Raw genomic sequence first — 6,000 nt, forward strand, 5'->3', positions numbered from 1 at the left:
CACTTCCTCACACTCACTGAGGATGGATTCATCCAGTAGCCGGGCTACTTAAGTGTTCACATGTCCCATGCCATGCAGATTGCGATTGGCTAGATACGGGTTTCATCCCACCACCTCAGAGTGGAGACAGGTAGAGCTGAGTGCATCTTTAGAGCCGGGAAGCTCATACAGAGACCCAAAGAGGAGAGGATATGCCGATTATGCCACACAGAGGTTGAGATGGAGGAGCATTACATATGCTGCTGCCCAGTATACTATGAGATCCACGGGAGGTTTCACTATTTATTTCGTGAGGGATTTGGTCTACTCTCCAGGATCATTCACTTCCAAGACCAGCGTTGCCTAGGCCTCTTCCTGCTTGAGCTCCGCAGACACAAGGACACCTTCTTGAGAGAGCTTTGGCCCCAGCCACCCCGCCCCCTCCCTCGCTAGCCAACCATCACTAGTTTCTTCCGGACCGAGGAGGTGGAGGACACCGATGTAGTGGATCTGGTGGACCCTCCACGAGCTGCTCTGTACCTACCTTGCCCGAGAGTAGTTACCTTGGACGAGCGAGCCTCTGCACTCCAGCATGCCCGATGCCCTCGGCCCCCCCGTTGACCATGATCACCTCATCAGCTCCAAATCCAAGACATGCTCCACCGCCATTGAGCTACCTTTCCACATGACATAGCTCTCGGCCATACTCATTAGCCCCATGCTTGATATTTTGGAGAGTGGTATACCATCTACTTGGAGCTGATGTTGCTCTCATGTTTCTATGTTCTTAGTATTCCATGGACAGTTTTGTATCACCCTAGTGAGATAGCTATGTTTATTTTTTCTTTCTGTTTTATTTTCCATTCCATGATGAGATATGCCATGGACATTATTGTATCACTTTGGTTTGATAGGACCATTGGGTCTTTAGTAGACGCTTAATATATATATATATATCTCCCCATGTCGTAAATCCCTGTAGCCTGCACTAAACTCTAATTCACCTGTTGGTTGGCTAACGTTTTAGGAAGATGCCTCTTTTCCTTTCTCCTACTCCAATAGCTAGAACTATCAATGGATTATGGGAAACCTTGTTCCTGATTGTGACCCTGTTGATGAGAAGTGTGGTGCCATAGAGCACATGTAGAGACATTGAGTGAGTAGGTGAGGATGAAGCCATATGGCAAAAGTGGATTATCTCACATGCATGGATCAAGCAAAGATGTACTCTACCCATATAAAAGGGGTCATTTTTAAGAAATGAAAGTACAAGAACATCTCAAGCTTCTCTATGAGTGCAAGTTAATCTATCTTGCAAGCTTGTGATCATCACTTTGTTTCACATACTCTCATCACGACCATGCTTAGGCATCATCCACCGTAGGTTTAAGTTAATCATGTCATTAGTATGTGCTTAGTGTGTCATTAGACTAATTAGCTTCTTGTAAGAGATACCATACTTCTTAACATGGTATTAGAGCCACCTCTCTTCTCGTGAGCCTCTACACTTAGCACTTGCCTTAACCTCTATTAGTCATTTTTCATCTTAATCTCACTTAGGCATAACCATATCCACAACCTCCTTCTTGTGGGCAAGATTGTGTCTCCTTGTTCTCCTTAACCTCTTCATCGTTGCCCACCAAAATCTACCCACACCTTACTTATCCCCTAGGCGACCTAATGACAAGGAGCATTCGGTGAAATTCCCATGTTGTAGCACGAATTCGCCCCCCTAAAATCGGCGATGACTGGTCTTTTGCTCCTTTCTCCCCGTGTGCTTGCAACTGACCTAATCCCTCTTAGGTGAAGTTTAACAATGGTATGATCTACCCACAGTTCAATTTTGGTGCCATTTCATCCACTGTGCGAATCACAAGTAAAAACAATGTTAGCTACTTTAGGTCAAATCTGGAAAGTTTGGGTGCATTTGAGCTAAAACCCTTACTTGTGCCACTTATCCTCATCAAGTACAACAAATCTATGTAAAAATCCCCAATTACTTTGCCCCGGCTCAATTTGAGCCTCCACCTTCTTGATTGCTTAATCACTGTGAATAAGATTAATCAGTATAATTAACAAAAGATTAGTAGAAATTGGGTGCAATTGGGGATACAATTGAAAAATTAGGGTTGCATTTAGTGTGTCTACAAAGATGCGGTTGCAATAATCCTAAAAAGCATGCCAAAAGAATACTGTATGCACTTGTCACAACCTTGAAGAATCTACCAGAGCTAACATTTGATGGATGTGTCTCCTCCATTTTGGAGAAGGAGAGAGAATTAAAAGGAAGCAATCCCAGCACTATTGAGAATGCATTGTTCAACAAAAGCAATTTGAAGTGTCACAATTTTGGCAGGCAAGGGCACTTTCAAAATGAATGCAAGTTCAAAGATAAGCCAAAGTGTAACTACTGCAACAAATTTGGGCACAAAGAAGAAACTTTATGGACACTACTTCCACCACCAAGTACAAAGAGATCCTAGAGATTATCTCTTCTAAAGAGCAAGGAGGCAAACACCACCACTACCCTATCCATCTGTTGTAAAAGAGGGGTCACGATATGAGCAGACACCCATCTTATAATTTCATCTTATTTGTTGTGTGTATCTACCCGACCACCTGAGAGTAGCCAGTTGAGCACCCAAGGGGGATAATAATCGTTGTAACTCATATCCGATCACCTAAGAGTAGCCAGTTAAGCACCTAGGGGGAGTAATGATTGTTTTAACTCACATCCGACCACCTTGAGTAGCCCAGAGATATGGCACCAAGGGGGGGTGTTGAGAAGTGTGGTGCCATAGAGCACATGTAGAGGTAGGGAGTGAGTAGGTGAGGATGAAGCCATATGGCAAAAGAGGATTATCTCCCATGCATAGACCAAACAAAGATGTACTCTACCCATATAAAAGGGGTCATTTTCAAGCAATGAAAGTACAAGCACATCTCAAGCTTCTCTATGAGTGCAAGTTAATCTATATTGCTTGTGATCATCACTTTGTTTCACATACTCTCATTGTGATCATGCTTAGGCATCATCCACAGTAGGTTTAAGATAATAATGTGTTACTAGTGTGTACTTAGTGTGTCATTAGACTAATTAGCCTCCTGTAGGAGGTACCATAAATCTTAACAGACCCCCCATCTTTTTTTTATAGTCTCCACCATAACCCTCTACCCACAAATAAAGGTTCCCCCCTCCAACCGAGCCAAAAATTTAAAATAAAATAAAATAAATCCCACATGCTAAAGTCTCCTCCCCCCCCCCCTTTTTTCCCCACCCCATTGATGAAGCTCCCCTCTTCACTGCCAAAATCACCCACAACCTCCTATTGGAAATTGTCCTTTGTCTTATTAGTCACTTATACCTTATTCTTTTATATCTTAGCTTAGAGGTGGCTTAGGAATAAGACTCAAATGGTCATGAACGAATCGAAGTTGATGATTTGTTTCCCAATTAATGCCGTTATATCTTAGCTTAGAGGTAGCTTAGGAATAAGACTCAAATGGTCATGAACGAATCGAAGTTGATGATTTTTTTCTCAATTCATGCCGTTATATAATGCGCTAACGCTGATAGATGATAAGAATATCAAGAAAGAAGAAAGGGATATACAATTATACAGAGCTATATGTGGTTCATCTTTATAATTCTATGCAATCTTGTTGTAATGTTCAGTAATCTGTGTGTATCATATATTCTTGAATGTGTGAATGATGGTTTATAACACAATTATGTTTAATGTTCAATCTGTATTATGTGTGTTGGTTTATCTGCCACACTTTTGGCAATCATGTAGGTCGATTACTCAAACATGCTCTAATTGATGTTCTAAGAATCATGCAGTCTTCTACATGGATTTGGCTTTACATTTTCCGTTAGGTAAATGGCAGATTGTTTATTGTCTATTAGGTCATCCTTTAGTTCGTCTTTATTGCCAATCAAAAATGCATCGTTCCATGTTACATGTCTAGTTTTGCCTATTCTGCATCATGTACCCTGTCTTGTTTGCCTGTTTGTGGTGGTTGGTTGATTAAGTTGAAGTGGTCACATTTCGTGGGTGTTCCTCTTTGGGTCTCTTGGAAACGACTTCCATTTTCCGTGTTCAAGACCTTTTTCTCACTCCTATGTGGTTATCCGATTTCTTAATATGACTTACTTCTTCAAGAGACGGAGCATGGCAAATGACTTTTATTAAGCCGTTGTCCGTTGTTTTGCTGTGCATTTATGATGGATTGGGAATGGAGTTTTGCAAAGAGCGCCGCCACCGTGCCACACAGAGAGTTGTGGGATCAAATAGTCTCTGGGAGGATGCACCTGTAGCAAAAGAGGATGACTAAGAAGAGGAGGATGAGCCTACAAAACATGATGCTTTGAAGATCAACGAGCATACGGAGAATGATTGTCCGTAACAAGAAGAACCACCCTTAATTGACTCACGTGCAGCCATGAATCTTTTGATTTTTGGACTTATATTTATTGGATGGGTGTGGATTTTCCTTTGACATGTCATCAGCAGATGGTTTGAGGCTCAATTGGTCTTCTAGCTATTTTGGGCTCAGTTAGTCTTTTGACAACTTTTGGTCCATTTGGTCTTCTGGAACCATCATTACCTTAATAATTATTAGTCCTGGCTCAACATATACCTCTAAAATACCCATAGCTTCATGCTAAGGAGGAGAATATAGATACACATGTGGCAAATTTTGAGAATATGTGGGTGGCTTATGGTATGTAGCCTATAGTTTCAGACAGTTCAAGAGAATAATGCATTCAGTGGTACTTTTGAGATGGGCAGACAACCAATTCGCTGCACAGTATGGCTCTAATAATTTCCCCACTTATGAGGCCTTGCATAAGGATAAGATATCCTCACAAGCATTGGAAAAATTATGCCGCTTAGAGAAGAAAAGCTTATTAGTAGAAGATTATACTATTGAATCCTGCACCTTGTGGAGTCATTTTAATAATGTAAATCGACCAACTGAGGCGCTCATAGGAGAACGATTTATCTGTGGTTTTCATAAGAAATTTAAGCCTACAACAACAATCCTTGATCTCACAATCAATGGAATTAATGGGTTGGTGGAAGCTACTCCAAGATCAATATGCAGTTTAGAGGAAACTCCAACTTCCAGGAAGGGGAAGAAGAGGCAGGACAAATATTCCTCAGAGGATAAGCAAGAGGAAGAAACTTTAGATGATGACTCAAATGTGGAGCTGGATTTAGAATCCAAGTAGCAAAACCAGAGATAGTCTAAGAACGACTAGTGGTAGCATGGGCTAAGCTTCAAGGTGGTGAAAGTGCAAGAGGAGGTGGATCTAGACTATGATCAGATGTCTAGTGTAGGAAGTGTTTAAATCAAGGTCATACCAAGGAGGAATGTAAGATCACTCATGGTACAATGTTAGAGTTCATTGTCCGTAAAAACAATAAGTGTAGCAAACCTAGGCTATAGTCCTAGTTCAACAATTGTCACTAGTTAACCACGTAAGCAATGTGCTTCATGTAAAATAATTATGAAAAATCTTTGATTTTAGACGTGTAGTTCTGAAAGATAGTCAAAACTGAGTTTATGACGTGTAATGCTGGTAGTGTATACTTCGATAGCAAGTTAGACTAGACTATCTTTTAGGTCCCCAGACATTACTTGGGGGCCTGACATTGTACATACGAGTCTTGTATATAAGACATTTTGACTAATGAGAAAACACATAATCCCATTCTCACAATTGAGTTTGAGTTTCTTGATCTTGTGATTGAAGTTTTCTTGTACGATTTCTCTTCTTGTTGCATGCATGCTTAAGGATTGTATGTGTGAGTGATGTTATGTTGATTCAACTAATCTTCTCTCTTTCCCCTTCTCGCTCTTCTTGTGGGTTAGTGATGTTATGTTGATTCAAGTAATCTTATCCCTTTTCCCATGTCTCCCATGCTCTCACTCATCGAGGCATCAAAGTAGAGGTTGAGATTTCCATAGCTCTCTCTCTCTTTCCCCCCTACCCATTTTCCAAGCTCCCTT

This window comes from Cibotium barometz, chromosome 50 (assembly GCF_041138505.1).
Source record: "Cibotium barometz isolate CiBa-2024 chromosome 50, ASM4113850v1, whole genome shotgun sequence".
Classification (NCBI taxonomy): Eukaryota; Viridiplantae; Streptophyta; class Polypodiopsida; order Cyatheales; family Cibotiaceae; genus Cibotium; species Cibotium barometz.